This window comes from Gymnoscopelus braueri (genome assembly GCF_963280865.1).
Source record: "Gymnoscopelus braueri genome assembly, chromosome: 9".
NCBI lineage: Eukaryota > Metazoa > Chordata > Actinopteri > Myctophiformes > Myctophidae > Gymnoscopelus > Gymnoscopelus braueri.
Window position 1 is genome coordinate 47,959,921 of NC_137610.1, and position 6,000 is coordinate 47,965,920.

Consider the following 6,000-nt stretch of genomic DNA (forward strand, 5'->3'; position numbering starts at 1 on the left):
TTGGCTATTTTCACTATAGTTTTGCATGGAAAAGAAGAAAGAAAAGTTTGAAAATGTTTGCCTATAATGATAGGCTATGCCCAAAATAGGATGCCAGGTTGGAAAAGGTTAATGGTTGCCGAAAACACGTGTCTACTCGTATAACATGTGTCACATGATACTATGCAGATGTATGTTGTGATTAAGATGCACTCAGCGCTGATCTAGAATAAGATTACTCTGCAAAAAAAAAACAATAACGATATACAGTAATGACTGCTGAACAGTACAGTACCGTATAGAGAGCTCACACAGCAGTAGCGCCTCATTTAACTACAATACCATGCTGGGACTGGCTTTACGGTGCATACACACACATTATACAACACAGCTGAATCGGCATCACAAAAAAAACATGTTCACACGCACGACGAGGACACACACATACACACACACACACACACACACACACACACACACACACACACACACACACCCATTTCCTGAAAAGTAAAACATTTCGGAACATACAAGGTTCAAGGTACAACCCAACTGCAACGATTTCTGCAACACCCTTCGGCCTCCGGAAGCATTCGTTACAAGGCAGTTAGACGGACTAGTGGAGAACAGTGCAGTATAACACAGTACAGTACAGGTCCACCATATAAGCTGCAATCAAACAGATGGCTGCTATAGTCCCATCCATCCCCCAGTAGATCCTGGAAGCTCGGCACAAACGCTCCCCATTAATCTGCCAGCGCGGCACCGAGGCCTACTGTACCTTCCACCTCCTCTAAAGCTCGTCTGCTCAAAAGTCAACAGCTTGGTGCTGTGCCAGCTTCAATCAAAAGCATCCGCCTTGTGAAGCGGTGTTGGTGGGAAAGTAACCAAGTACCTGTACTCACGTACAATTTACGATGTAGGCATTTTAGCACAGTGGTTCTGAAACTTTTTCATGCCAAGGACTCCCAAATTGATATGTGTTTAGCCGCGGACCCCCATTAAATTTTTTTTGTGGCAGGGACCCCCAGAAGAGAAGATTTTTGTTAGAAAATGTTTGATACTTTCAAGATTTAAAAAAAATGATCAGCCCTATATAATTTGGCAATTTGAAGAAAGTCGATCTACAAGCTCGCAACACGCTGCAACGTGACGCTTGTAGATCTGCTATTTGTAGATCTGTGAAATATTTTGACGCCTGCATTACATTTAACTCAAGTCAATGTTGAACGCAGGACTATTCCTATACTTGAAACAGAGTATTTCTACGATGAGGTATTGCTACTTTTACTTCAGTAAAAAAACAAAACAAAACATAAACACTGGTGCTGTGCCAGAGACAATCACAAGCATCCGTGTTTACTGTGAAGTGAGAGTCTCTCTCATCCACCTGGCACACTGTACGGTGCTTAGCGTGGGGAAGGCTTTAATACTGTAAGGTGGCTTCCTCCCCCGTCATTGATGCCTTCTCCCTTCTATGAAGTATTATAGGAGGAACACAAGAACCAGAGAGAGCTGCTGACGCCAGCAAAGGGCCAAACGTTCCCCTATGGATTCACTGGTGTTTTTGTTCCCGTCGAAAGGGGCCATTATTCCTGAAGGGATAATGTAACTGTACGCGCGTGTGCGTGTGTGTGTTACGCACACGCATGCGTGTGCTTTTGTATCACTATACTTGTGAGGAACCAAATGTCCTCACAAGTATAGTAGAATTTGACATTGTGAGGACCACAATTTCCTGGTCCTCCTCACAAGAGAAATGGTTGTCTTATGATTAAAAACAAACATTTAGAGTTAGGCTTGTAGGCTAATTAGAAAAAAAGGTTCAGTTTGGGTTAGGGTTATAGGAATAGACATTTAAAGGTTTGGTTTAGGGCTTGAACTTGGGGTTATATTTTATCCTATTTTATAATTATTATAGTTATTATAATGCGTCGGGGAAAAATTGCCGATCTGCAAACTCACACCGTGTTGTAGCACAAGGTGCTATGTGCTTGTATATCTGCTATTTTTCTGCTATTTTCAATGCCGTCCTAAGATTACTTTATGTCCCCACAAGTGTAGTAATATACGTGCGCGCGTGTGTGTGTGTGTGTGTGTGTGTGTGTGTGTGTGTGTGTGTGTGTGTGTGTGTGTGTGTGTGTGTGTGTGTGTGTGTGTGTGTGTGTGTGTGTGTGTGTGTGTGTGTGTGTGTGTGTGTGTGTGTGTGTGTCCTCGTTGTGCGTGTGAACATGTTTTTTATGTGATGCCGATTCAGCGGTGTTGTATAATGTGTGTGTATGCACTGTAAAAAGCCAGTCCCAGCATGGTATTGTAGTTAAATGAGGCGCTACTGCTGTGTGAGCTCTCTATACGGTACTGTACTGTTCAGCAGTCATTACTGTATATCGTTATTGTTCTTTTTTTGCAGAGTAATCTTATTCTAGATCAGCGCTGAGTGCATCTTAATCACAACATACATCTGCATAGTATCATGTGACACATGTTATACGAGTAGACACGTGTTTTCTGCAACCATTAACCTCTTCCAACCTGGCATCCTATTTTGGGCATGTCAGTAGGCTATAGGCAAACATTTTCAAACTTGTCTATCTATCTTTCTTTCTGTTTTTCTTTTCCATGCAAAGATATAGTGAAAATAGCCAAGAAATATTAGGCCTTAACAAATGTCAAATGTCCAAGCATGTTCACATCATGTATACTTTACATTACGTTCAGACCATTTTCCAAATTGATATTATTTTATATTTTTGGAAAAAAATAACACGTGGTGCTCACAATTTTTAGGTGCCCACTCATAAAATGGCACTTAATTCTGTTAATGGATGCTTTGTAATAATAATCAAAATTAACTTGTGACCAACGTTTTCAAATAAAATAGTTGAGTGGAGAAAAAAAGTACAATATTGAAAAATGGAAATATTAAAGTAAAAGTACCTAAATAAACATTGTACTTAAGTACAGTACTTGAGTAAATGTACTTTGATATTTCTCCCAGATGTTAGAAAAGGCCTGATTAGTGATAAACAACAATGTGTTGAAACAGAAGCAGAGCCACAGACAATATTGATTATAATGTTTTATTAATTGTTTATTAATAGACATCTTTATCGTCAAAATAAAGCATAATTATGCATAAACACATGTCAAAAGGATCAAACACGACTAAGTCGGACAGCTGGTTTCTGTTGTGCTTTATTTGAGTGTGTTATTGTTATTGTGTTATGCATGAACACAGGAACCGTCACGACAGACACGAACCCAACCACAACTACAGGGCCAGTGGTCACAGTTCTCGTTTTCCCGACACTAAGGAAGAAACAGACACAAATGTTGCCATAATATATACTCATGATTACAATATTATGCAATATATATTTGTGTGTGTGTGTGTGTGTGTGTGTGTGTGTGTGTGTGTGTGTGTGTGTGTGTGTGTGTGTGTGTGTGTGTGTGTGTGTGTGTGTGTGTGTGTGTGTGTGTGTGTGTGTGTGTGTGTGTGTGTGTGTGTGTGTGTGTGTGTGTGTGTGTGTGTGTGTGCTTATGCTTGTAAGCAGTGGTGGAAAAAGTACTCTGTTACAAGTAAAATACCGGAATAAAAACTTGCGTAAAAGCACAAAAGTATTGGTATAAAAATGTACTTAAAGTACCAAAAGTAGAAAGTACTCATTATGCAGAATGTCCCATTTCACAAGTTTTCAAATGTATAAAATATATACAAATCTTTTGAAAATAGCAGATCTACAACCTCACAATGCTCATATCGCGAAGCATTGTGAGCTTGTAGATCGGCTATTTTCAAATGGCCGACATAATAGGGCTGAAGTGAGTAATGTATATTTTGTACCAAAATCTACAAAGTAACCAGAAACTAGTTTTCAAATAATTGTCGTGGAGTAAAAGTACAATATTTGAGATGTAGTGCAGTAGAAGTAAAAATTACTGAAGATTGGAAATACTCCAGTAATGTAAAAAATACCTTAAAATTGTACTTAAGTACAGTACTTGAGTAAATGTACCTAGTTACTTAACACCACCGCTTGTGAGGACCAAATGCCTTTTGCTGGTGCTCACAAGGTTTAGTAAAAGATTCAGGTTAGTGTGTATGTTTAGGATTAGGCATTTAGAAGTTAAAGGACGACTTCACCCATTCTAATAATCTTCATATAATTAATATAATTGGTCCTCACTAATGCTCATATAATATGGCCTGATTTCTGTCTCCTCACTCAGTCTCAGAGGAGGGCTGTTGACAGTACAGAAAGCTGCCTACCAGTGACATCATCGATGGGGAATCCAAGCTAATAGAAACGGCATGCTTTCTCTTTCTGTAAAGTTAACATGCTGAAATGGAAGCCATTGTTCTCGTGTTTATACAAATATAAAAATCTTGGAGAAAAAAAAAACCCTGCCCAACGATGATGTCACTGGTAGGCAGATTTCTGAAGTGTCCACAGCCCTCCTATGAGACACAAACAAAGTAGATTTGTTTTACCATTTTATCATGAACATTACTGAGGACCAATTATATGAAGATAAGTTGAAAATGGGTGAAGTTGTCCTTTAAGTTCAGGGGTAACTTGGGGTTCGAGTTTTCCCAATGTAATACTTACCGTAGTCGTGTGGCGATGTCACACACCGAAAAATAGCAGATCTACAAGCTCACAGTGCATCACAGTGCAACGTGTTGTGAGCTTGTAGATCTGCTATTTTTGGCTTACGGTTAGAAATGCCCCAAAATATTAAAAATGTCATTCATAAAATTGGCGTCGTATACAATACAAATAGCCTATGTGTGTGTGTGTGTGTGCATGTGCGTGCACATACACATGTGTATTTGTTAAAATTGTCTGGTAATTTGAAAGGACTTACAAGTGGTTTCTCTCTATTCTCAACAGAAGCCATGTGGTCTTGTCCTTCCTCTCTTTGTCCTTCTTTGTCCTTCTTGTCCTTCTTCTCTTCTTTAGCCTATAATAAAAGGAATTTTAAGTTATCAGACAGTTTACCACATGTTATGTGAGCTTGTAGATCTGCTATTTTTGGCTTACGGTTAGAAATGCCCCAAAATATAAAAAATGTCATTAATAAAATTGGCGTCGTATACAATACAAATAGCCTATATACGAAATGTGCGTGTGCGTGTGCGTGTGCGTGTGCGTGTGCGTGTGCGTGCACATACACGTGTGTATTTGTTAAAATTGTCCTGCTAATTTGAAAGGACTTACAAGTGGTTTCTGTTTCTTTCTCTTCTCAACAGAAGCCATGTGGTCTTGTCCTTTCATCTCTTCTTCAGCCTATAATAAAAGGAATTTTAAGTTATCAGAGTCAGACAGTTTACCACATGTTATGTGAGCTTGTTGATCTGCTGTTTTCAGCCATTTTTGGTGATTTGGTGTTGAGGGGCAAAAAAAAAAGCTTGTAGATCTACATTTTTTTTTTAAATCATGACATTTTTTGCAAATATTTTAATATATATATATATTTTTTTGTAACTCAAATCTTTGCTTCTGGGGATTCTACAAATGTCTTCTAAATCCTAACCGTTTTTTAAAAAACACTTATGTTGCTATAATCAGTGGTTCTCAAACTTGTTCATGTCAAGAACCATAGATATTAGAAACCTAGATACCTCATTGGCCTCTGCAGTTCATTGGGGCGACCTGTATCGCAATACACGGCGGCTCTTCCGTCTTCCGCAGGGAACCTGTCACTCAAAGTGACTACTGGCCAATCACAGCGCTCACAGTGCGTTGACTACTGGCCAATCACAGTGCGTCTTTTCCGGGACTTGTCAGTGCAATGGTTCTCAACCAGTGGTCCGGGAACCACCAGTGGTCCTTGAGGGGGTTCCAGGTGGTACCCAGCTAAATGATGGAGAGTTGATAACCAAATGGACCCTTATAGATCTTTAAATCTTGAGTATAACATTTCACACTGTCAAGAGTCAAATTGTTAAACATCTGAATTACTTACTAAACAAGTACACAATTAGAGAACGTAAACAATTGTTATTTTGACAACATC